This window comes from Camelus dromedarius, chromosome 1 (assembly GCF_036321535.1).
Source record: "Camelus dromedarius isolate mCamDro1 chromosome 1, mCamDro1.pat, whole genome shotgun sequence".
Taxonomy (NCBI): Eukaryota; Metazoa; Chordata; class Mammalia; order Artiodactyla; family Camelidae; genus Camelus; species Camelus dromedarius.
Genome location: NC_087436.1, coordinates 39,821,605 through 39,848,703, shown reverse-complemented (window position 1 = coordinate 39,848,703; position 27,099 = coordinate 39,821,605). Strand labels below are relative to the sequence as shown.

At 35.9% G+C, this 27,099-nt stretch overlaps 1 long non-coding RNA gene across 2 annotated transcripts in view; it reads right to left on the bottom strand.

Moving 5' to 3' along the window:
* LOC105093636 (uncharacterized) overlaps nt 1-27,099 on the bottom strand; it is a 697,614-nt gene that overhangs the window by 368,219 nt on the left and 302,296 nt on the right. For both annotated transcript variants that reach the window (XR_010377608.1, XR_010377607.1), the window contains one exon: nt 6,975-7,101. This is a non-coding gene — a long non-coding RNA (uncharacterized LOC105093636). The remainder of the gene's footprint in view (nt 1-6,974; nt 7,102-27,099) is intronic.

Sequence of the window (27,099 nt, the reverse complement as noted above, 5' to 3'; positions counted from 1 at the left end):
GTTATATTACTTACATATTATGTTTATTTTTTTACTGTCTATCTTTGCTCCACTACAATTGTAAATTTTTGTTTTGTATCATTTACTAATATACCTTAAGTGTTTAAAATAATACCTGACACACAGAAGAGGATCAATAAAGTTTGTTAAAAGAATAAAACTTCTTGGGGCAAGAAGAGGGAGGCTGTAGCTCAGTGGTAGAGTGCATGCTCAGCATGCACAAAGTCCTGGGTTCAATCCCTAGTACCTCTATTTAAAAAAATAACAATAATAAATAAATAAATAAACCTAGTTACGAACCCCCCAAAATAAACAATTTTTTTTAATTTATGAATTTTCAAGAATTTCTCTTGGACTTTCTCCTTTAGGAAGGGCTCTGTAGTGAAAAAAAGTTCTGGATATTTATGAAGTCCAAACAACGCAATCCCCAGTCACGGATACTGAGTTCTGTGCTCTCCTTACAGAAGGAAACCCTGAGGGCAATGGCTCACCACCTGGACACTAAAGACAACTGCAGCTGGAAGGAACAGGTGTCCTGGGAAAAAAGCAAGCACATGAGTGCAGGACAACAAGCTTCACCACCTCGTAACTGCCCACATTTAGGCACATGTTTTAGCCTCAATTTTCTCAAAATAAGGGTATTACCTACTTGGCAGATTTACTGTGAGAATGAAATGAGATTATAGGCATAAAGCATTTATTGAAGAGCTAGGCACATTCAGAAATTGATTATTCCCTTGCCCTCAGACTCAAGTCCACAAGAATTGAATTCTTAGCCTTCTCTACCACAAGTAAGTCCTTGCTTAAAATCTCAATGCCCAAGCCAGAAACACTGACCTTTTAACTGAGTGTTGGCACCCACCCTCTACCCCCCTGCGACAAACCACTCACCGCCCCGAACCTCTTCCCACTCCGGGCTGCAGGGCTCTCCATGAACTGTTTGCTGGCCCTCTGCTCGGATGGACACGCTGCTCATTTCTTGAACTGCTTAAAGAGCCTTAGCCTCAGCTCTTGGGTCACCTGTCCTTTCCTCTCAAGGCTCATTTCTCAAGTCACTACCCTTTAGTATGGCCCCTTGTTTCCACACAAGATACCTGTTTAATGAGAGGAGGGCATGTCACTTGAGTTCAACCCTGCAGGTCACCCTGCCTTCCTCAGCCCCGCCAGTCTCTCAAGCTCTGGAACCCAGGGTCTAAAAGACCTTCACGTCAACAAAATGCCTCATGTAAGAGGGGAGGGTATAGCTCAAGTGGTAGAGCTCATGTTTAGCATGCTTAGCATGTGAGATCCTCGGTTTAATTCCCACGTACCTCCTCTAAAAATAAACAAGCCTAATTACCCCCCACCAAAATAAAATAATTAAATAATAAATAAATAAAATATTTTTAAATGCCTCATGTAGCTTGAAAGAAAAAAATCATTTTTGATTTAAGGAGTACATAGAGGGTAGCTCCTGAGATTGATATTTCAAAAATTAACTTCAGGAGGAAAGCTGAGCAGACAATCACACAGAGCTGTTTCTTAGTGGAGCTGACGATGCGGGAAGCATATTCATGGGTCCAGGCTAATTGTATTTCCTTAGTGTTGCTCAAACCATCTGTCTCAACTTGTCACTGTTGCATCTACAGCCCCAGTTTAGGTCCGAGCCATCTCTTGACTGGACTACAGTCACTGACTCATAATTAGCCTCACTAATCAGTCCTGTCAGCCCCTAATCCCTTCTTCACAGACACACCAGTGCCTAGAATGATAACCTGACCTTCTGACTGGTTAGAAACCTTAGTGACACACGGTACAAAGTAAAACGTGTAAATAAGTGATAATCAAAATGTGGTTCCACCAATTGTTTGTCAACAATTCATGGTTAGGAAAGCACAGAAATTGAGAGCAAGCACTTAGAATCTTTTATAGCAATTTGCCACTGCTTACCACGCCAAGCATTTGGTTGTATATTTGATAAACCTATGTCGCCATCATTTTGGAAATTTCAAAATAATAATAATAAAGTAAAACTGGTCCCTTACTATAGATAGTTGAGAAACCCTAGTCTAATCTTAACAAGATGTACAAAATCAATACCTACCTCCCATCAGTCTCTCCAGCTGTGTCTTCTGATTTCCCAAGCTAAGATTTTTATCCAGCAATTTCAGTTCACCTACAGGTTAGTACACCCATCAGTTAACCACAGCGGAGTGATTAAAATACCGGACACTGAATCTTAACCTCAGCTCTGTCACTTACTGGCTGTGTAGCCTTGGGGAACTTCCACATTCAGTGCCATTGTTTCCCCACACACAGAATTAGAATAGTAACAGCTGCTCCATATGTTTGTTGGGAAGGTGACATGGTTTAAAGCATCCCTTAAAACAGTTCTTGATTAAATAAATGATGAGATTCTTATTACTTTTAAAATTATTTCATTAAAGTATTATTTTATTAAAATATTAATATTTTTTATTATTTCCATTTGTTACTGGTGTGTTCTCTCTGCCATCCTCTAACTTTGCTTCTGACTGATTTCTAATCAACTTTAAAGACAAATCAGACTTCACCTTCTCCACAAGCCCTACGTGGTTTTCCTAGGCTGATTTGTGGGCGTGTTTTGTGTTGCCCTGTCACCCTAACCCAGTACCTCCACCAGGGCATTCACCACACGGTGTAATAATTATCTCTTTATGTGTCTGTTTCCTCTACCGTGATGAGAATGTAACACAAATAAAGTGCTTAATCCATATTAACAGACCCCATAAACACATATTTAACTGATTCCATTTTGATCCTTAGAAGGATCCACGTTCACATGTCTTAACCATTTCAATCAAGCACTGACTCCCAAAAGAAAACCTGGGTGGGATGAGGTGCTTCTAGTGCCTGAGTAATGTAACTTGGGATCAGAGCTTCTTGGTTTGACCTCCTTGCACTTAGTGTTGGCCTTGAAAGTTCAGACAGAACATGTATGAATCCCAGAGAAACCTGAAGTTATTGACTACATACAACTTCGTCCATGCTGTGAAGATAGGTCTCTGCCCTCATCTGAATCTTCTATGGCATTATTAATGTAAAGAGTGTTAAGAAAGAGATTTACAGTTTTCTTCATAATTAATCCATTTTTTACTTCTTATTATGCTTTTGACCATAAGTCCAATTATTTAGAGAAGCAGAGAAAAGCTCGATTTTAAACTGAAGTAAAAAAAAAAGCATCCATTAACAATGAATCTAATTAGTTACAGCCCTCTGTAACTAATTAGATTCAAAGGTGGCAGTATTTTTGAAAGAATTCTAGTCTCATTATAAAATAGCTAAAATCCCCAATTATCAATGACTATATTTAAAAAAAAAACTGACATTCAAACACCATTAATAACCATCATGAAATCATAATCGATCATGCTACTGCAAGCCTCTTCATAATCTTTATTAAATAGAGCCTGGAAGAAAAACAAAGATTTGTCTGGGTATAGATTTCTCAGAAATACCTAAAGACCATGCAAATTACACTATATCAACAGGTCCAAGGCTATAAAGAAAGCAGTCCTTTGAGGAAAAAACATAACAAAGTGGAAAATACAATCAGCTTAAATGATGGAGTACTTTTAGTTATCCAGGATAAAGAAGGAGGAGGAGTAACAAGAACAACTTCAAACTGCAGATAACCTAAAATATTTCAGTAAATAATTTCACGCTTTCTTCTACCACTGATCTACTTTTAAAAGGCATGAGCACATAATTACAGTCTGTTTGAGTTTGGGCTCTTTCCTGTGGTCTTATTCAGTGTCTGATTAGGTGCCGAGAGCTAGAACACAACCAAACACGTGGGGAGAAAGAAGGACAAAGAAAGTGCAAGTCTAGAAGACCCCACTCTGAATCCTGGACCGAAAGGTACTTTCCTTTCTACATGTTCACAGGCTCAAGGTCACATATACAACATCCTGTAGGAAATTTAAAAGAAAGAAAAATACTAGAATTTTGAAAATTGTATCTGAAAGGTCATTAATACTATGCATGGCTTTAGAAAACAGGCTCTTTTAATTGCTATTTAATTTGAGCAATTTCTGTAAAATATTTAATGATGTTCATTGAAAGATGCAAACAGCAAAAACACAAAGTAAAATAATTCTAACCTCTCATCCTGTAACATATGGTGATGAAAAAGTGAAAACAGTCAGAAGGAAAGGCACCCCAACAATAGGAAACTTTTACAGGTAGTTCTCAGGTCAGAAATTGTTCTCTGTCTATACTTAGGGATATTTATTAAACTCCTTCCAGGGCAGCAACACTGAAAAAGTATTTTGCACGAGATACTCTTGCAGACGACTGATGCAAATGCTAACTCGTTCTTTGGGATAATCACACCTCCAGGGTTTTAGCATTATGTGGCTCTGTGCAGATGCAAGTAATATATCATCTAGAGAAATAAGAATGTGGTGGTTGGAATTTGATGAGATCAAAAGGGAAAAATGTGTACTTTAAAAACTAAATGCAGAAAAATTTCAAGTGAAGAAACCATGCTCTTTATAAAATTAGTTTAGCAACTCTATTATCAGTAAGAAATGATATGTTGCCAGCATGAGTTATTGATGTGGAAAAGGTCGTCATTAATAAAATAAATGAGGCCCAACATGGGGAAAAAATTATCAACCAAAACAAGAATGGAAATACAATTCAGGTCATTTCTGACTAAGGTTGTCATCCCAAAATCTGGGTAAGGAGGGCATGATACTAAGGTCATTGCCAGCTCATTCTCTTCCCAATTAACAAAACACCATAGTAACCCCCTGAATCAATAGATCTAATACGTGATTTTTAACAGTTGCATAATAGACCATAAAAAAGATGTATCACATTTATTCAAGCATTCGGCTATTGATGGATATTTGGGGTTTCTCTTTTGTCCTTTTTGCTGCTACACTCAAGGACATTTATTCTTGTGCAAATATACTTAAGTCCTTTCACTTTTGTTTGTATAAATCTGATTCCTAAAACTAGTTCAAATGATGTATGGGATGTTAGTACTCTTTTTTTTTTAATCCTAAACGTACTGTGGAATGGGGGGATCAAAAGAATTAAATTAGTAATGACTTGGTTGTTATTAGGAAAGTTCAGTAATTTCATGAAATAGACCTGCAGAAAAGCATTAAAAAGCAAATTCTATTTCCTTAGTGGGTCTCTCCTTATTAAACTGGTGAATGTATTTTCACAATAAAAGAAATGTTCCTCAGATCAAGGTTGAAGGGTAACAGTTAAAAGCTGACACATACATTTAGGATGTCATAAAAGAATTTTCATATTTTGGCTTCTTTCTAACTCAACTCCCATTTTTCTTCTCTTCCCCAGACTTATTCTATGTGTCAATTATATTAGTCCACTATAGTTCAACAGATATCATACTTCACTTAGCCTTTGAAGAAACTGTTTCCCCTGCCTGGAACATTCAGCTCACTCCACCCTCTCTCCATTTCCACATGGCTGATTCTTCCTTGGGCTTTCAAAATAAGTGTGGTATAAAATAATTCTAGTACCAATCAAAACTTCAGATCACTCAGTTAGGATCCTGCACCCAATTTCCAAAGGAGGAAGGGGGAAGTTCCCACACAAAGTAATTTTCTGACACCAGCTGGGTGTCCTAGAATTTAACTCATTTCTGACACTGCTTACCCAGAGATGGCATCAGATGCACAGCTTAAGGGCTCCATCCTACAAGACTGTGCCTCCCTCCCCATCCCCCAACCCCACACTTTAGATACCAATCACAAACCCAGATTATCACCTGTGCTTCTGACTGCCCAGCTATATATCGAGGAAAGAAAACAACCGTGGGATGTTAGAGTTTGAAAGTGGAGAAGTAAACACCGTCAAATGCTACAGAAAGAAGACAAAAGAAATAGAAAGAAAATTGGGGAACACTACAGAAAGCCCAAAGTGGAGACACTTTGTATTTAGTAGTCTTAGTTTACTGTGACGGCCAAAGGCAAGAGGTGTTGGGACAGGAGGGCCAATTAAAAGAGTTTTAGAGAGGACACTTCAGGGGTAAGGATGAGGCAATTTGTCTTAAGAAGGATTTAAGAAATGGAAATAGAGGTTGATAACAACCAGCTGGATGCAAAGTAGATGCAAGCTGATAATAAAAGGGAAGTCTGGACAGGATTTCCACATGTCCTCCTTTTCCCCTCCCTCCACACCACCTCCTGTACCCACCCCCGCCTCCCTACCCCTGATTTACCCTTAGATGGTAGTTATTCTAATAGGCTCGAGCTTCAGTCTGACAGCGTTCCTAGACACATTCATTATAAATGGGGACTTCTGTCCCAACAAAATTTTATTCATCATTACCATTCACTAAACTCAGATTCATTCATTATAAAAAATAAAAATTAATAATAATAATAATCAAGTACAGTTTGCCACCACAGCTACACTGGTTATGCTGGGAAAACAGGAATATTTATGAAGAGCTAACTGAAAGGTAAATTTATGTAAAACACTTCACTTATTTATTCACCAGTCAAAAATATATACATGGTTACAAAAAACATTTTATAGATGAAATCAGATCATTTTCTTTAAAGATGACAGCATTATATTCTCCCCGCAGGTGATAAAAAGTGGAAAAACCACAGTATAGAGGGAAATCCTGATAGGAAATGCTCCCTGAACAGGAAAATCACTTCCACTAGACAAAGTATAAAATCACTCTCTTTAATTATTAAATTTCATATTTTGTAGACAAGAATGTCTTATCTAGAAATGCAGCTACATAAAAATTGGAGGACCCCTATGTATGTTACAGAAAACTGCATTGACATATTTTTCCTTACTGAGAATTCTAACAATCAGAGCTTTCATGGCTAAAGACTAGCACATTATTATTAAAATAATCATAGTATACTTTTTACCCCACTTTTGGAAAAAGCATAGGTCAGAGACTGTCATTCAGTTTCTAATAACCACCACCACCTATGACTGAGACCAGTTACCTCAAGGTGAAAATTGCCATATACCGTCTCCAAGCTCTTGAGCTTTCTGGGCTCCCTTCATTTTCCGTAGAACGATTTGTTCTTCTTAAAATACAGGACAGCTTGGTATGACTTGGTCACCTGACATCTATGGTAAGAAATAGGAACATACAGTACATTTTACACTTAGTGTCAGTCAGAAAAGCTGACCATTACTACAAATTAACTGCCATCTTTGTAGTCAATGTCTTAATAGTGCACCAATGAATAAAAGACTAGGGGCTAAAAACTAAAAAAGAAAATAATAATAATTTCTCAGAAATGATCAAACAAACATACTGCTAAGCAATCCAGATTCAAAACTGGTATTTTCAGATTATTTTAGATTTGTCTTATGCCCCTGAAATTCTCTCAATTTGCAAAGAAAGAAAGAATTCAGAAAATACCTTTTAAGACAACACAATCATCAAGTTTTTTAATGACACACTAGGTATTTTGAAAATTGACTGGTAGTCTAATTGCTTCATTATTCCCTAAAGCATATTTTCTGGTTATAGTACCATTCTTTTGAGATTTTTCTATTTATTTATTTTTTTTAATAAGTTTTAACTTTGAGAAGTTTCAGGTTCGCAGCAAAACTGAGTGGAATTTTGTGAGACTGGCATGACCTGGATCTTCTCTTTCCAGCTGAGAGGTGTTTAAAAATTGTGCTTTCCTAAAAGGAAATGAAAAAAAAAAAAAAAAAAAGACACTATTTTTCCTTTTTGTTTTTATCCCCAGGTTTAGATCTTGCTTGAAATGGTCAATTTTATTATTGTCAACACATTATATATAAGAGACAGTTTCTTGGAATCCAAGAAACCAGAGAACCTTAGAATTATCACAACGCTTCTCTCTACATTTTATCTCGCAGCGCTCAGGCAGCAACACGTATAGAACAATAACTCTCTCCCCTTAGAGAATCAGGCTGCTGTTGAAGAGTAGCAATGCCAAATCTTCATGGAGTTTTACTGAAATAACTCGTATCATAGAGCCACTGGAAATCAAACTATGCTGACATCTCCCCATTTAAGGGTCATTAGAGAAAGGGGAGCCCGAGAGAAAAATGGAAAGAAAAAGAAATTTGAGGAAACCTACAGAGCTGGAGCATGGACATCAAGGACAAAAGGAGTCTGGGTGAAGGAAAGGAGGTTCAGTTGAGACACTTAAATCAACTAAAATTAAACTTAAAGAGATTATTAGCTTTATCATTGATAACTTTTGTGTGGAATAGTGAAGAAACAAATGAGAAAGTAAGGTGAAAAGGAAAGTGACTGTCAATGTGCAGAACTGAACTTGCTGTTCTCTGTTTCCTCTAAAGAAAAGTTTTAAATGAATCAATGCACAAAGAGAACTAGAGAGAAGAGAGCTGTAATTGAGAGGTGTCAACAAAATTTTGGACAACAGAAGGCAGATTGATGAGGGGTAACTGATGTAGCATAGAGAAAGCTGGGATGTAAGTGCCCGTCGAGGAGGATGACCAGATGAAGCAAGCTGTCTGGGCTGCAGAAACTCTCCTGAAAGGCTCAGATTTTGAGCCACAGAACCCACAGGGTGAGGAGGATAAATGTGGGTATCCTCAGTTAGAAGTCTACATAGAAGTTAGGTTACCCAGCTCCCCTCTCTCATCCCACACAGACAACTATTGTCACTGCCCAACCAGGCAAGCGATGAATGATTTATTCCCCAGAAAAAATAAAGCAGAAAGTTCCAAGTCTCAGAAACACTGAAAAAGAAATACAAATTAAAGCCACCATGTGTTTTTTAATACATAGTAATAAGAATGAGTAAAAAGGATTGACGTTACCAAGTGTTGTTGAGGAAACTAAAACTCATACACGATGGGGGCACTTCATGTTACAACTCTGAGAAACTTGATTGTTCCTATGAAGTTAAATGTATGTCATCTTACACTTCAGCAATTCTATTCCTAAATATTTACTCAAAAGAAACAAAAATATACATCTACACAGACACTTGCATAAGAATATTTATAGCAGCTTTGTTCATAATAGCTCAACCTGGAAATAACCCAAATATACAATAACAATTCAATGGATAAGCAAATTATGATATAACAATATAATGGAATAGTAGTTTAAAAAAAAAGAAAGGAGTATACTAACTATACACACAACTGCATGGATGAATCTCAAAAATATTCTACCAAGAAAAGGATGGAAGACACAAAACAGTGGAATATATTATGTGATTCCATTTACATGAAAATCTTAAAAAGGCAAGATTAATCTAGAGACAGAAAGTAGATATTTGGTATTGCCTCTGGCAAAAACGGAGCTGAGGATTGACTGCAGATGGGCATGAGGGATATTTGTGGTGATGGAAATCTTGAATGTGGTGGTGATTATACCATATACGCCCATAGGCATATATGTTTGTCACAAAAACTAAGCTGTGCTTAAAATGAGTGCATTTGATTGTACATGTATTATATTTCACTAATGTGAATTTTTAAATAGGTCAGATTAAGTTGCAATGTGCATTTACATATGTATTTGTTTTGTGACAATGGAGATGTAAATATATTTGAAGACTGAAGGAAAGATACTATCAGAAAACATGTTGGTATGAGCAGAAGGAGGGAAAACTGATGGAGCGTAGTCCTGGACTTGATGGGAAGGTTCAAAACTATAGATGGAGGAGTTAGCCCTGTCCTGATAATCTTTTTAGTCATCATTCATTTTGTGCCAGAATCTGTTCTTGGTACCTTCATGTGTTACCTCAATTCATCATTATTATAATCTTATGATACAGGCATTATGATTCCCATATTACAGGTAATAAACCTGGATTCATAAAGATTAATAGCTTCCTCAAGGTAACACATCTACTATGTAGGGTAATTTCACTTACTCTAAGAATCACATTTAATATAAAACAAATGTGCTATTTGTTGCATTTCTTTCCTTCTGTACTCCCAGTAATGGTTCCTCACAATCTCATCTCCAATCTGCTCTAAATTGTACTCTCCATATAAACAGGATCTGGATTTATAAGTCCAACAATCTAACTGTTATTGACAGAGTAAAAGTAGGACCATTTTCATGAGCAATTTTTGATACTAACAAAGTAGAAGTAATTAATGTGCACCCAGGTACTCAAATCCCAAACTTCAAGCAAAGATGTTTTGTTAATGAGTTTTATTGGAAGGATAATATAAAAAAGGGAAAACATCTAATTAAGAAAAAAACAGAGATCTGGAACTTACAGACAGTGACTGCAAAACTCAGGTCTAATATTACTCTATTAACTTTGGGATGACAAGTTCTGTCCAATCCCAGTACAGATAGGTAAACAAAGGTGAATGCCTGGAGATACAGCTGACTATTATAATCATGTAATTATTAATTTAGAACCAACACAGGAAAGAGAAATAGCCTATAGAGTAGGTTTGTCCTCAAGACTTAAAACACTTAGAACCATCTACAATAAACACTGGGTGTTTCTGTACCTTGTAATGAGTGCCTTGTAATAAGACTTTGTCACTAGATAATGGCCCACAATATTTTACTATGAACTTGGTGGATATTTAGACCTAGACTGCAGTTTGCCCAGAGTAAGGCAGAAACAATAATAGAGATACTCAACAAATTATATCGGGGAAAGGGAGTGGGAAGGGATAAATTTGGGAGTTTGAGATTTACAAATGTTAGCCACTATATATAAAAATAGATTTTTAAAAAGTTACTGCTGTATAGCACAGAGGACTATGTTCAACATCTTGTAATAACCTTTAATGAAAAAGAATATGAATACGAATATATGTATGTACATGCATGACTGGGACATTGTGCTGTGCACCATAAATTGACACATTGTAATTGACTGTATTTCAGTTAAAAATATATAATGTTGCTTTTTTATAGTAATACAGGGAGGAGGTTTTAGAGAACAAATATAAACTTCTTTAAAAAAATAAATAAGAGGCTTAATTACTTCTGTTGAAAATAAGGGAAGATACACGCCCCTCTCCCCTTTACTTAGAGTATTTACTTAGGAAAATTGTCATTTCCTTCTCTGTCTTTTTGAAATGTATGCAAATCTCTTTAAAAGCTAAATAAGCCTCTTGGGAGCTTTAAGATCCTAGAATGAGTTTCTCAAAGGAATCATCTCTGGAATGTAAACATCAAGGGGGAGAGAGCCCCCGCCTCCCAGTTTCTGTGGCTGTAGGAGCCTAATTAAGTGGGCACCTTGCACCAAGCTTGTCATAAAGATATGAGACATTTATTTTTTCCTTAGCTAACACAGATGATCACCCCGATTACCAGGTGAATCTAGGATGAACTATGTGTGACAAATGGTGCTGTCAAGTCCTCCTACTTGAAAACTAGTTACTGCTTATCTTATACATATGCAATATATATAGGTATGCACTACATATGCAATAGTGTGTATCTGCTTGACTGCGAAAGGGTGAAGTCTTCCTGCCTCTAATCTCTTAGCAGATTGCCTGTGATGCACATCGCAGTCTGGTTAAATGATTATTCAATAAAAAATTGCTTGCTTTCTCTTCTACCTTTGTGGAGAGTTTGTCTGGGTTGGGAAGAAATTTTGTTTTTAATTACAGTTCCTCGACAGGGGGTCATGGTTAATTCTGTTTTCTGCATCTGGATACCAGTTTCACAATATTTATTTCAGATTTTCCTGAATTTCCAGTTAGCTAAAGCAAGCATTTCTATTTAAATTCACTCTCTTAGAGAGAGGGAGAAAAGATGGAACAGAAATCCAGGGGGACAAAAGCAAAATGTTTGACATTTCTGCTCCTTTGATAGCAACCAGATGATACTCAAGCTTGCGCCACACCTACCTGACATTCATCTGACATGCGTTTTTTTTTTTAAATGGAGGTACTGGAGACTGAGCCCAGGACCTCTTGCACGCTAAGCCTGAATTCTACCACTAAGCTATACCCTCCTCTCTGACGTGCCTTTTAAAATATTCTCCCCCATCATGCTATTACTATTTACACCAAATATTTAACAACCATTTACATCCCCTTAATTTTTTCCTCAAGTGTCAATACAATGAAGGAACCTACACAATCCATTTAAGAACAAAGCTACATAAAACATCCCTAGTAAGTTACCTGGCATCTAGAATCAACTGCTGCTTTGCCTCGAATTCATTTGGTGTGTAGATTGTATCTACTTTCTAGCTGAATTAGCAGCTTTTATAAGTGAATGAGCAGACAATAGGCTAACAGGCTTTCCACACACATGTGCACACACAAAGCCAGCAAAACCCGAGTATTCTGTGCAATGAAGAGGCTTTTTAATAATTGAAAGCAACAAACTAAATTATCCACATTAATCTAATACAGTATTTGTTATTGGCTTGTCCAACCATTTAAATATGCAAGAACTACACTTGCCCAATGCTCTGCTTCTGAGATCACTGGTGTATCAGCCCAGTTCAATTAAACAGTTGCTATCAGCTGCAACTTTAATAAACAGATTTGGTTTCTTCAGTACACAGTGACCATTTATTGACATCACAAAAATTGTCAGGTAAACCACAGACATATGCAACTGGGATTAATAGTGAATCTAAATCCTAGCTTTGAATTGGGCCCCAGGAAATGACTCTTGGCTTGGGATTTATATCAGTAGCCCCTCACAATAGGAAACAATAAATGTGCATAAAACGTAATCACGCCTAAATATTAGGAGTTGTAATTCTACCTGCACAGGAAGAGCTTGCCTCACTGAGCTGAGGACACCAGTCTATCTGGCAACAGAAAATCAGTAACCTCGGGGGAAGTTAGAACCAACACAACTTGGTGCCTCCTCTGAAAGAGAGTCTGGGCTGGAACATGTGACAGCTCGGTGTCAGCTTTTTGTTTTACTAAATTGCACATTATTCCTCTCCTTTCACAGGCCAAAGGAAATGAGATGTGGAGTTGTCAGACAACTGAGACTTAGCCATTCATTAAACAAGAAGTATTACATCAAATCAGTGATTTTGCTCACCTGCAATGACCTCAGCCTGAGCCATCACCAAGGCGGGTATCATCTACCCCCGTCCTGTACTGCTTATCATGAGGCCAGGTGGCGTAACTATGACTATTGACTCCTGCACTCAGGAGTGTGCATGTGTGTATGCATGTGTGTAAGTGTTTTCATTCCCTATGTTTAAAAGTTCACTTCCAAACAAAATTCCCAAGAAAATCGTCCCATATCCCAGCAAGGGGAAAGTATCTATTGAAAAACACTAGAAAGCAGAAAATTGTCTCCGGCAGAGAAACAATTCATTGAGCTTTTTGTTCATGATTCATTCACAATCATTTGGATTTCCAGGAATAAATGGGTGAATGCCATCCACCGAGAAAAAGCAATAAAAGGCATTGGCAAAGCTACCTGACATGTAATCCTTGAAATGGACAAGAATGAACAACAATTAAAATATACTTTGCAAAATTAAAATATTATTTACTAAATATTCCCAATTATGATTGCTTCTAATATATCTCAGGAAATAATGATTGAATTTTTATTTATATTTAAACATGAACAATTTAGCTTACAAATGAATCTTGACTTTGGCACATAAAAAGCTAATGTTCTATTGAGACAGATAATCAAATTAACTTAGTGATTTTTCTCCCTTACTAATTTCTGTCATAGGAGTCATCCTTGACTCACCATTGGAATGAGTAAGACATAGGATTTCTAGTGACTTTTTCATATGTTCAAGAACTGCAGACCAAGAATCGAAGATCATTTTGGTCAACAAATTTGCTATTTTTTAATAGACTTTATTTTTCAGAGTGGTTTTAGTTTACAGCAAGGTGAGAGATTTCACATAAACCTCTCCCCACATGAGGATAGCCTCCTCCGTTATCTACATCCTACACCAGAGGGATACATTTGTTGCAACTGATGGACCTATTTTAACACATGTTATCACCCAGAGTCCACTGTTTTCATTGCCATTCATTCTTAGTGTTGTACGTGCTATGCGTTTAGACAAATTTAAATTTCATGATTTTTAAAGAGGGAAGGTGGGATCATAATGAAAATGTTACTGCCATGGCCTTTTCAGTGGCCTCCCTCTGATGCTTCCCTAACATAGCTCCATCAGCAATTCATTTGGGAGCCACAAAACCAGTATGCATAGAACTATGCGGGGGTCTCGCCTGGGAGACAAGAACACCAATGACTCTTTCCTCTGATGTGGAGGTGCATGTGCATTCAGTGCACAGGTGAGGAATTATGTCTTATGAGATTTCTTCCATCCAATATTTATGGCAAATATGTTATATGCAAAGATCCTCATGGTCATCTGTGAATGGGACACAGAGATAAAGCAAACAATCATTGTAATACAATGTGATAAGTGGTTTGACAGGCAGAAGCATAGGGATAATAAAGCAGTTCTTTCTTGCCAGAATCCACAGGATTCCTATAGTCACTACCTTCTGCCCTAGACCCTGCTTCAGTCCAAACAAGTGCTTGGAATGCACCAAACTTACTTCTCTTCGGTGCTACAATCTTACCATGACCTTAAGAATATGATTTCGTAAAAGGCTGTGTCCACATTTCTGCCCAAAAGTCACTGTCTGCATGTAAATGTAGGCACAACATACCCACCACACAAATACCGTCAGAAACCTAATTCCAAAGATGCCGTCTTGATGTTGCATGTTTACTTTCATTAAGACTTTCCATTTCAGTTTTTTTTCAACCTCAACTCAGGACTAATTCAAGCTGTGATAGCCTAGGTTCTTACATCAGCAACATCTGTCACCAAAAATAAATATTCTGCAATCAAAACTTAACTGGCCTAGCAATTTTCTTGGTGATGCATGAGGCAGAACAGAATTCAGCTTCATTCTTCCTCTGCTAAATTGGCTTTGCAGCACTGAAAATAGGAAAGATTTATGTGTTAGTAAATTAAGCAGAGGTGGCTCAGAGAAAACAAAAGATACAAATCCATGCAAGCCCACAGTATTCTTTAATATTCAGTCTTGCTCCCGTCTAATGTAATATATTTTAACAAGTTGGAGAACATAGAGAAGAGACAATGCTTCTGGTTAAAATGAAATTTTAATTTCAGATGTAAACTCTTTTAACAGCTGAACAATGTGATTTGTAGTCTTATTAAATCAAGAAAAACCTGAATTCTCTTATTCAACATTGGTAAACAGTAGTAATTATAAAATCCCTAGCATATTTTCCACTCCTTAAATAAATTATGCTTACTGCTCCTGTTACAGCATTTCAGTTTACAAAACAATTTCATACATATTACTTCATTTAATCTTTAAAACAACACTTTTTAGACTAGTTCAAAAATTATCATTCTGATTAAACAAATGGAGAAACTCTAGCCTAGAAGTTAAATCCGATATAACAAACCTAAGAATTACACTGAGAGAGGCTGGAGAAAAATTAACTAATTTTTTCTTCTTATGCTTGACCCCATACAGTCAATTCTCATTATTCATGGTAATTATGTTTTATAAAAGTGCCACGAACATGGAATTTGTGAATACAGAACTTCTACTCTTAGGGGAAATACAGGATTAGGTTCCTGTGAGTCTCTAGCCACAACATTTTCATCAAGCAATCAATACACAATCTTGTTTCATATGTGTTTCTGTTTAAAAACACCTTACTTTATATATATGTCTTCAATGCTTCTCTTGACATGTGCCTGTTTTATATTAAGGAAAACCTGCTGATAAAAGATGTGCAAATGGGTGTAGGGAAATGGAACTATTTGGATTTGGGTTTACCCAACTGCACTCTGACTACAGTGTTTAAGAACATAGTCTAAAGGAAACGATTATGTATTAGTCTCAGTTCTCCAAAGAAACAGAACCAATAGGAGAGTAAATATATATATATATATTTGTTCTCATCAGGCCTTCAGTGGATTGGATTGAGACAGGAGGGGAGGCGGCAGGGCACAACCACTGAAGGAATGACACAGAAATTGAGGAGAGAACAAATTGGTTCTTACCAAGATAGTGGAAGATTCGACTTCTAGTAGACCTTGAGCCTCATGGCACACCCACAGGCATCATGACAGTTCCTGAGCTGACCCAAAAAAGGTAAGAAAGTGGGCAGGGGCCCAATTCTTGGAAACCCCGCCCCTTCCGCAATATAGTTGGAATAATCCTCCTACTCATTAGCATATGAAATTATCAAGCCCATAAAAACTAACAACCCCCATGGTTGCTCTGTCTATGGAATGTGTATCTACTTCTACTTTAAACTAAACATCCCCACACCTCACAGCCATACTCCCTCTGTGTGAGACAGACCACACCCTGTGTGTATCTCTCTAAATAAACTTGCCTTCACATTACTATACCTCGCACTTGAATTCTTTCCTGTGGAGACAAGAACTCATTCTCCAGCACCAGGATGAGGCCTAGCCCTATAGGGGAGGGCAATCTGCTTTCCTCAATCTACTGATTTACGTGTTAATCTCATTCTGAATCATCCTCACAGACATACCCAGAGTAATGTTTCATCAAGTATCTGGGCATCCTGTGGCCCAGTCAAGTTGACACATAAAATTAACCATTACAGATTATATTCTCATTTTTTAAAAGATGGAAGTATATATAAAAGCAAGTCTACAGAGAATAGTAAATAGGAAATAATGAAGCAGGAAGGAAGAATGGGCTCAACACATAACTTCCGAGATTAACCAGAGGAGAACTTTTAGCTTGAATTGGTGTATATCCTCAGAATGTCAGAAATATCCATTGGCAATATACTACATAATCATATTCCACTTTCAGTGGTCTTCTTAACAGAGTAATTAAATAACTTAGAGTAATGAAATGGCTTACAAATAGAGCAATTAATGGAAAATACTTTGTAAATCTAATCTATTCAAGGTCCCAAAACTGAACCACAGATAAGTTTAGTGCATTATTAGCTGGTTATCCTAAAAAACAGAATATCCAAAAAAGCAGAATAACTTTATCTCTAAGAGAAAGATTTGATCTTTTTTCATTCATGTGATCACCTTCTTTAAAAAAAACATAAAAGTTACATATTTACATCTCTGTTAATTAAGCAAAATTTAAACCAGTAGCATCTAATTTTCCAAGAGGGTGAGGAGCAGTGTGGAGATGCCTCAATGATCATGAAGGCTTGAGTCATCAGTCTCTGACTTCTGTGTCTTCTGCTGAACCAGGGATATGCTTTTGAGACTGAGATGATCTTGTTCTTCTCTACTTTGCAAAGACCCTGACCGTCACATCATTTGGCATTTGGCATTTGCTAAGTGGTTTTTGAACCAAAATAAATTAAGAGGTGAAAACCATAAGAAAAGTCTAACTTATTGTGCCATTAAAGCAATTTCTACTTTAGGAACAATGGCGACCTAGCAAGTGACCATGCTTTAGAAGTCACACTTCCTAGCAATCTGAAAAGACAAATTATAAGGAACAAAGGAGAAACCTGTCACTTTTAGTGCAACTGATGTTTGAGAAGATAGAATTAACACTATCCATGAAGAGTGAGAATCTCAAAGGTGAGAAATTTTCTTTACCACCCATGTCTCCAAGGACCCACAAGGAAGCTACAGATAAGTGAAATATCTGAGCAACACCTATTATGTCAAGAAAACGAAGAAATCAGCCAGGAAGTCAGCTGTGATAAAATCACAAGAGATGCAGCCTAAATAGACATTTAACTGCAGAAATCATATATGGTTCATATGGGAAGGTGCTGTAATGGTCAAAATTCAACCAATAAGCCTTGGGGTAATCAAGAAACAAGTCACTGTGACCACTGTTGTTATGACTGGCTAAGATTTGACATGTCTTGTTTAAATACCTTTAATCCATGTATTTATAAAAGTATCCCTATCTTAAGACTGCAATTTTCATAATAAATATTAACTATTAAAAAATTGGTGAGATGGTTTGTATTTTAATATGTTAAAATTTTAGACAAGAAATATAAATTAAATAGCAAAGATTTAACTATCCTTTTTAGGAGTCTCAAAAGTAAAATTAAACAGGTTTTCTATTTAAACACACACATGAGATCACACAGGATACAAGAGTATACAGCTGAGTAGTGACAGATTTTAAACAAATATTCTCATTCTGGTACAAGTGAAAAAAAGATAAACAGATCAATGTTGGACCCTCATGATTTTTCTTTAGGAAAACATCAATGTTACTATTTCCTTTTCTGGAAAATATAATAAGTGTTAATCCTTTCAGGAATCTAGAAATTTTTTTTCTATTACCAAAAATTATAAAGTTTCTGTATGAACACTCAAAGACTTTTTCAAAATTTTTGTTTTGGAACATCAAGGAAGCTAGGTTCTTGAGATTTTCTTAGGAATAATGGTGGAGAGCATTACAAATAGAAAAATCACTGGAATTACAATTTAGAGTTTAGAACTGAAATGAAGATTCATTTTTTGAAAGTGAATATGAAAGTAAATTAGTAACAGACTGAAAAGCAAAGACTTTAAAAACAAATAATAATATTTAGATGAAATTTGTTTAAATGGCAAAGTGAAAATATATAAAGTAAACAAGATGAAATCTAAGTACACAGGTTCCCAGGATAAATCATTCATTACTGAAAACTTGACTGTCAACTACTAGGGCATGTTGCAGATTATAGAGGTAGGTAGACTTCACATATTGGTAGAAATACTATAATGGCACAAGAGAAGAGAAGGGCTATCCTTTAGCTTTAAAAAAGCAAAAACAAATTACACCAGAGATTCCCATGGTCAGTGGCAATTATTGCAAGAATGTTTAAAGACCGCGATCATTCCCTCAGAGTGCTTTCTGTTGTAAAATAAAGAGCATCCAATTTTTCAGTAAACATCTTGAAATTTTACCCAATCTTCTCATGCTCTCCTTAGCTCTTTTTAAATATCATCTTCTCCTAAAAACAAGCAAACAACCTAAAAAGACTGTTCCTTTCTTACGTGATTCTATCATCCATTTAAAATGGACTGTCTAGTTCCAGCATCTTAATGCAGCTGCAGTCTGATGCGCTTCGATAATCAGAGACAGTGTCAGGAGTTGGAAAGTCATTTTGTTTAACTGACCTTGCATCCAACATACTTGATAAGGCAATCATGCAACATTATACTAATTAATAGTCAAGAATCTTTTGCTCCTGAGAATACACAACATGATACAGCAACCATGAAATCTAAAAACTCTTTAAAAGATATTTTAGGTAGAATTTTTGGAGCATCTTCAAAAATTAAAAGGTGTTCTTATAGACATTCCCACTGCTTTACTGAATAATCTAGAGAATATCTTTCATAAGTGAAAGGGGAACATTATTGATGAGCTATTACATGATTATCTTACAAAATTTATTTACATAAAAGTATGCTTATGCAAAAGAGTTGGGTGACAGCATTTAGATACTTAAGGAATCTCTCTTAAGTTGCCGAGTTCTGAAATACCAAGAGCCACAGAATTTTAAACCACAAATTGTAAACTTGTAATCCCTATTTGCATATGTTAAAAAAAATCACAGAAGAAAAGTCAACTCTAAGCTACTAGAGGAAAATATACACACACAGTAATATAATGGCCAGGAAAAAAATCAGCAGAACTTGTTAAATAAAAACACGTTAACTTCTTATTTGACCCGTACTTAAATAAAATCTATAAAACATGGAACACAGGGTCTGGAACATAGAAGATATGTAATCTCTTCCTTAGCATCTCCTCCCTCCTTCTCACTTCCTTTTACACTCTCTCCCTCTGCTCCTGTTTCCTATGTGTTTATGTGCGTTTAACATCTTTTCCAAAATTAGTACCATACTCACCTCTCCAAAGCCTTCCCTTGCTCTCCAAGCCCCTATGTCTTAGTCAGTGCCTCATGCATTTATGTGATATGTACCAGATTGTGCAGTTGGTAGCAATGTAGTCCTTTCATGTGTTTGTATCTTAACTCCAAATGAGGCTTGTCATTCCTCTAAAGGTAGAAACTATAGATGCATTGCCTTCTCTAATGTCTATTTTTAAGTTGTTTATGCACACATAAAGACACATATGCCCACACACAATGCTTAATCAATGGATAGCGTTCTCTTTATTCTAACTCTATAACAAAGAGACAGGACTGATGGATCAAAGAGAAGTGATAGATTTGATCTTTATTTTTATTAGTAAACTTTATGATTCTATTACACATAATACACATCAACAAACTGGGGAAGTTACCCCCTGGAAATCAAACAAGGGGAAATGGGTTTGAATTATAGCAAAGAAGATTTTCGTCTTCCTTTGCCTAAGAGTAAAGTTATTCTTATGTGATCTTAAAAAACTGTATCAGGCATCATGAACCTGGTGATTTCTTTCATTACTGTGGTCAGTTTGATATGTTACAGCAATCAGAATTAATACGAACTAAAAACTTAATGCAAAAATATTCATATACTTTTACCAATATCTTGAGTGGAGACATCAATATTTTGATGGAGAATCTCTCCTTTGTAGATTTTTATTGGTACTAGATTCTCAAATGACTGATTTCTAAGTCTGAAAAAGTAAATAACCTTACAAGTTCTATCACAATGTTAAGATTCTATGAAATTTTGTTTTTAGGCACATAATTTGATATCCATCTCAAAATCAAGCAGAATGAGGAACACGAATATGAAGTAATTGTCCACATATGCAAAAACACAGGGGTGGATCAAGAAACATCTTTAAATGTGTTAAAATTTGTTTTTGAAATGCATCTTGTTTTCAAACAAAATGTCAGTATGTGATTATAAAGTTCTAAATGCAATGTTTTAATCAAGTGCAGAAATAAATCATGAAGGACTTTAGGGAAAAATGTTATTTCATCCAATGCAATAAGAAAATAAACAAGTCTCAGTAGAGAAAACAAATACTGCAAGCTTGAGGTAGAAACCAAATCTCAATGTATCCAAAGAAAATAAGCAAAATTAACATTTCCCCTCTGCCGTCCCTCTTGACAGATGATCCTTTACACTCATGCACAGAAAATCACTTCAAGATTCAGGAAGAATTATATTAGTCTCTAGATGAACTGTCATACATCCATTAATATAGCAATTATAATGACTATTAAAACAAGGAATTATGAACATAAAAACATATAATCATATATTAAAATATTAATAAATGTATAAGTTTATTTATACATATCTGTATTCTTTTAACAGTTTAACATACAAGTAAGAGAACAATTAAAATAAAGTTATGTTAGAATGACATGCCTGTAGCTTGAATTTTATTTAAATGTCCTAAAAGATTATGCTTAATAATAATTAAACATTATGAGTTGTCTATAATTAAAGATTTTATTTAATAATTTTCTAGAAGTGTGTCCTTTTTCAAGTCTGAATTTAACAGAACATTCTTTTTCTTTTCAGAAAATTAAGGCTGTACCATCTTGAGATTTTTGAGATATCTTCTGTTCCATGATTTCCAAAAGATTACAGCTTTTTAATCACACCAAAGCTGCCTTTAATCCCTAATCCAGTAAACTTCTCTTAGGTTCTTGCTTATAGACTTTCCTGCAACCTTGGATGATGTTGTTGAACACACCAGTCCTATTAAAAAAAACAAAAAACAAAACAAAACAAAAAAAACTATCTTCCCTAGGAATCTGTCTTCTCCCTTGGTTCTTTACACAATTATACTTTTCTCCTTACTGAGACCCTTAAACCCAAACCTGCCCCATAAATGGAAGTGGTCTTCACTGATTTGCTTCCTCCCTCAGTCATTTTTATTTAGGTAGCTCTATAGTTTGACCTACAACATAAGGACTTAATTAATTTGCACTTCCAATCACAATCTCACTTTGAGGTTCCAATGCAGAAATTTTAATTTTTTGCCAGATTGCTCTATTTTATTATTACCAGCAGTCTGAAGTAATGTTGTCAGAATCCATTTTTTTTACATTTTCCTGAAAACAATTTTTATTAAAACAAAAACATATTTCTATGAGTCAAACTATCATTCTACGTGTTCAACAAGTATGAAATGTGAGAGCTATTATCTTTTCCACCTCTCTCCTTTATGCCCAAAATCCAGTTGGTCAAATGTTACAATCTTTACATTGTCCTCATCCTGGCTATTTCCACCTCCACAGTTACAGTGAAGACCTCGTCATCTCTCTATACCATGCTCTACAGCAGTCTTCAAAATGGCCTAAGGATGCTAAAAGGGGTAACACGGCAATACAATCAGGCATTTGTACTTCCATTTTTGTTAATATTTTATAATATCTAGAAGATATTAATATATATGTAATTTATAAACAAACATATATGGTAATGTGTGCTCCAATTTTCTAATGACAGGAATGAACAATTTAAATGTTTAGATGCCTCTAAAAGAATATTTCAACAGCCCCCTGAAAGGTAATTAGCTTTCCTACCTTCAGTATTTAGCCTCCACCTCATGAGCACATAATCACCAGATGAATGTTTCCTAGGCCTAACAATGTTCACCTCACTATCTGAACAAAGTTCTTTAGTGGCTTTCTAGCGCCTCCTCAGTGAAACCCAATCTCAGTACCATGGCCCTCAAGGTCAATCACATGCCCACCAGCCCCCTTCTCCAAACACACACACACAAAAACACTCATTACTCTTCCAGCCATAACTTTCACTCTTCCTTTTCATGATCTCATCATCCCAATGAAATTAAACCATCTATCATTACCTAAAACCTACCAAGTACCTCTATAGGTCTATGAATGGATAAACCTAATAAAAGCCAGGCCCTCATGCAAAGACTAAATAATAATAATAAATATACAGAGTCATATTTATGGAAGCTCATTCCAACGACCAAAAATAAGTCTTAATGGAAATTCACTCTACTCATATGTCTTTAGGAATATCAGAGGGGGTCTAATTTCTCAACTATGCAAACCCACCTTAACTTCTCCCTCTAATACCCGATTCTCCAGCACTAACAGCTTCTCTGGAGTCTCTTACATGCCAAACCCCTAACAACCCTCCCCAGTGCAGTCCATGAAGCATATCTTTCTCTCTCTACTGTCCATGGTTTCTTAGCTGCTTATTATGTCATTTCTGTATGTAAGCAAAGCTAGTAATAGTAAGGTATTTTCTTTCTCTGATGCTGTCTAGCATCTTCTTTGGGAAAAAAAGAAACAGAACTTCTATCAGGAGATGGGGGTCAGAGGAGAGGAGAAAGACGTAAAGAATCTGCTTGGCAGGTGGGGGATGATGGAGACAGAGAACCCTCATACATTAGTAGAAAACAGTTCTATACCCTGGGAAATCACAATATATCGTCAGCCTGTTTATCTACAAAAGTCGAAATTCTGTTCAGTTTTCAAGATATGACCAAATTTCACTGCCTCCATGATTTCCTACAACAGAAATTAAGTTTCTTTGCTCTCACTGGCCATTATCCTTGATTTATCTTCTAATCCACTTTTAACATACAGCATTTCATAATAGTTACCATCCTATCCAAATTTTTCTAATACATTGGTAACTTCTGAAAGTCAGGGACTAAATTGTTATCTTTGAATCCACTGTGGCATCTATCAGAAAACATTGCAAACAATAAGTAAATGCTAAAATATATAAGGAAACATCAAATATTGTCATGATTTCTTCAGCCAAGAACTTCTGGACACAAATTGTTACATTTTCTACCTTGTCTTTATTTTTTTAGGGGGAGGGTGTACTATCGTTTAGTAGTCTTTGGTAGTCTTGGGCATAGTTTGCATTTAGAGACGATATCTCTATATCAAATTACATATTGCAACATTCAGTGTGATAATGCTTGTAAATTCCAGTTGGGAAAAATTTTTATACCCTAACCTTAAATCTGTTACTCTTTAAAAGGTAAAAATTAGAAAAGAGAAAGAGCTGAATAGGAACAGCTTTTGACATTAAAAGAGTAACTTTGTTTGAGATCAGTAGCCAATTATTCAAAAGAAACAGTAATTAAATCAGTAAAATATGATTTTACAAAAACTGCATAAATTCTTAAAACTTATTAAATCCACAACAGAAATAGTCACAAAGGAGGAATCTAACAGACTTCTTTTGCTTGCAGGGTTCTGCACCTACATTTAGTCATTCACTTATTCATTCAAAAAATATGTATTGATTATTTAGTGCCTGTCAGATATTATATTGTAAGGCCCTATAGTAGATTAAAGATGACTGAGAAATCCATCCATTTCTTGAAGTGTTAAAAAAATTGGAGTCGTGAAACAGCTTAGTGATTTCAAGTAGACTATGAATATATAATCATTCACTATTCAAAAAGCAAATGACTTATTGAGCATTGTGTGACAAGCGATTTGCTAGGCTGGAACTGGTAATATCAAGAAAACTCAGTCCAGGGGCTAAAGGAACTTGTAATCCTATGCTATAAGAGATGTGCTCACAACGTGCAAGGAAAGCATAAAGAAGCTTCAACCCTGCCCAGAGATGCCAAAGCAGAACTGACTCAGGAGTTAACCTTTAGACAGTGTCAGGATGGATAAGCAGGGCCTCTCACTTGGTAAAGGAAGAGGAGAAAGAATTTGCAGCCAGAGGTAACTGCATGTGCGAAGGTGTAGAGGAATGAAAAAGTGTGACGTGTTTTATGAACAAAAGACTTGTACTGGAACAAAGCATGAATATAGATGAGGGGCAGGGATCAGACTGTGAAGGATCTTATGTGTCACACAAGGATTTTGGTCTTTAATATATTCTGAATAGAATGGAGCTCTTCATGTGTCTTAAGCAAGTGAGTAGCATATTCAGATTTATAATGTAGACAAAAAAAAATTCACTGTGATGTAGAAGGATGGAGCCATTAGAAACCAACAAATGAGATTATAGCAATAGTCTATTCAGTGATAAGAATTTTCCCTGAAGTCAAAGGGGATAAATAAAGGGACAGCAATATCTGGTTATTAAAATCAGCAGAACTTAGTGACAAATAATACGGTATAGGATGAAGGAGATGGAGGAGGCAGTAAAGTGAAAATTAATTTCCAGGTGACAGGTTTGGGTGACCAAGTGGTTGGTGGGTCTATTTATAGAAACAGAGAATGTATCATGGTAATATCTATAAAATAAATCTAATATCAACTTGGATATTAAGTTTCCAAGTCTGAATCATCTATTCAGGCTTACCCTGGGGATACCCATATATTGGTAAGTAAAGAAAAATTAAGGTAGATTTAAGATCATAAGGTATGGTTTAAATTTTACTTTCTAGTACATTAGTTGTATTATATATCTGTATAAATTAATAAAAAAAAAAGTTTCCTTCCTTTAAAGACCTGTTACCATAAAATTGGGATTTATATAAGTGATCAATGTTACTATTTCCTTTTTTAAAAAATGAATTATTTGCCTCAACAGGAAACTTTCCTTAGCGTTATTTTAGATAGAGTATTCCTTAATGATTTCAAAGTAAGATTACAGTTGGGTGGAAAGATACATTGATATATATACATCTATTCACAGATAGATGTTTTTCACCGGAACAGGGATACTGGCTATTCACTGATCATGGCTGTTGTGATGCGTGTGGCCACACAGTACTGGTTGTAGATACCAAGGATACCACCGCCTACTGCACAAACTAGGAAACAGCTGAGGTGAGTCAATGTGACAACTGAATTTAACAAACACCTCTCAAAGGATCAACATCACTCTGCAAAAGAGTTATTAATAAACAGGATAATGTCTTTTGTACTAAGTATATATAAAATCATATTTAAAGGTATTCTGTACCAAAAAAGAAAAAGGAAAAGAGAAATGCAGTTTTTGAAGAAATACCCATCTGTGTTTGTGAGAAAACAGTGAGGAGAATTGCAATGTCCCTATTTTGTGACTCTGTGATACTTAATTTCATTAGCTTTTCAAGATAATCATACAACTTCTATAATGCAAACTGTAATAATAGAGTAAGGAAAAGTTAGGAGATTTCCCTAAGTACCTGAAAGCCAGAAGAGGACTTATAGAGGAGTATTTCAGTAGAATTGGGATGTCGGAGGTAGGACAGATCAGGAAAGAAAGCTCAGCAAAGGTGAGGTCTTGGCTAAAGTCTCAATTCAGCCTGATCCCACAAGGCACTCTGGAGCATAAATTGCGCCAAGCTGGTTCTCATTGGAGACAAGGGACTAGCCCTTTGTATACTCGTGTTAGTTAGTCATTGATGCTTCCCTTCAAGGTGGGTGAAGGTGGGAAGTGTATAATCCGGGGGCACATTAGCTCTTATTGGGCCAGAGGGATGAGTGCACTTGCCTTGTGAAAGGGAACCTGGTGAAACAGCAAGAGCATCTACTTCAGAGACATAATGCAGAAATACTGTTTTAAAAAAGAAGTCTCCTAGTCCTCAAGTAATAAATGTTAGAGAGGGTGTGAAGAAAAAGAAACCCTCCTACAATGTTGGTGAGAATGTAAATTGATGCAGCCATTACGGAGGACAGGATGGAGGTTCCTTCAAAAACTAAAAACAGACTTACCACATGATCCAGCAATCCCACTTCTGGGCATATACCCAGAGAAAATTCTAACTGAAAAAGCCACATGTATCCCAATGTTTACAGCAGCACTATTTACAATAGCCCAGACATGGAGGCATAAATGTCCATTGAAAGATGATTGGATAAAGAAGATATGGTATACACACACAATGGAATATTACTCAGCCATAAAAAGAATGAAATAATGCCATTTGCAGCAACATGGATGGACCTAGAGATTATCATAATAAGTGAAGTCAGACAGAGAAAGACAAACATCATATATTACTTATGTGTGGAATCTAAAAAAAGTTATACAAATAAACTTATTTACAAATCAGAAATAGACTCAAAGACATAGAAAACAAGCTATGGTTACCAAAGGGGAAAGGTGTTGGGGAGAGGGATACATTAGGAGTTTGGGATTAACGTATACACACTACTATACATAAAACAGATAAACAACAAGGACCTACTGTATAGCACAGGGGACAATACTCAATATCTTGTAATAACCTATAATGGAAAAGAATCTGGAAAAGTATATATATTTATATATGTATAACTGAATCACTTTGCTGTACACTTGAAACTAATACATTATAAATCAACTATACTTCAATAAAAAGAAAAAAAAGAAGTTA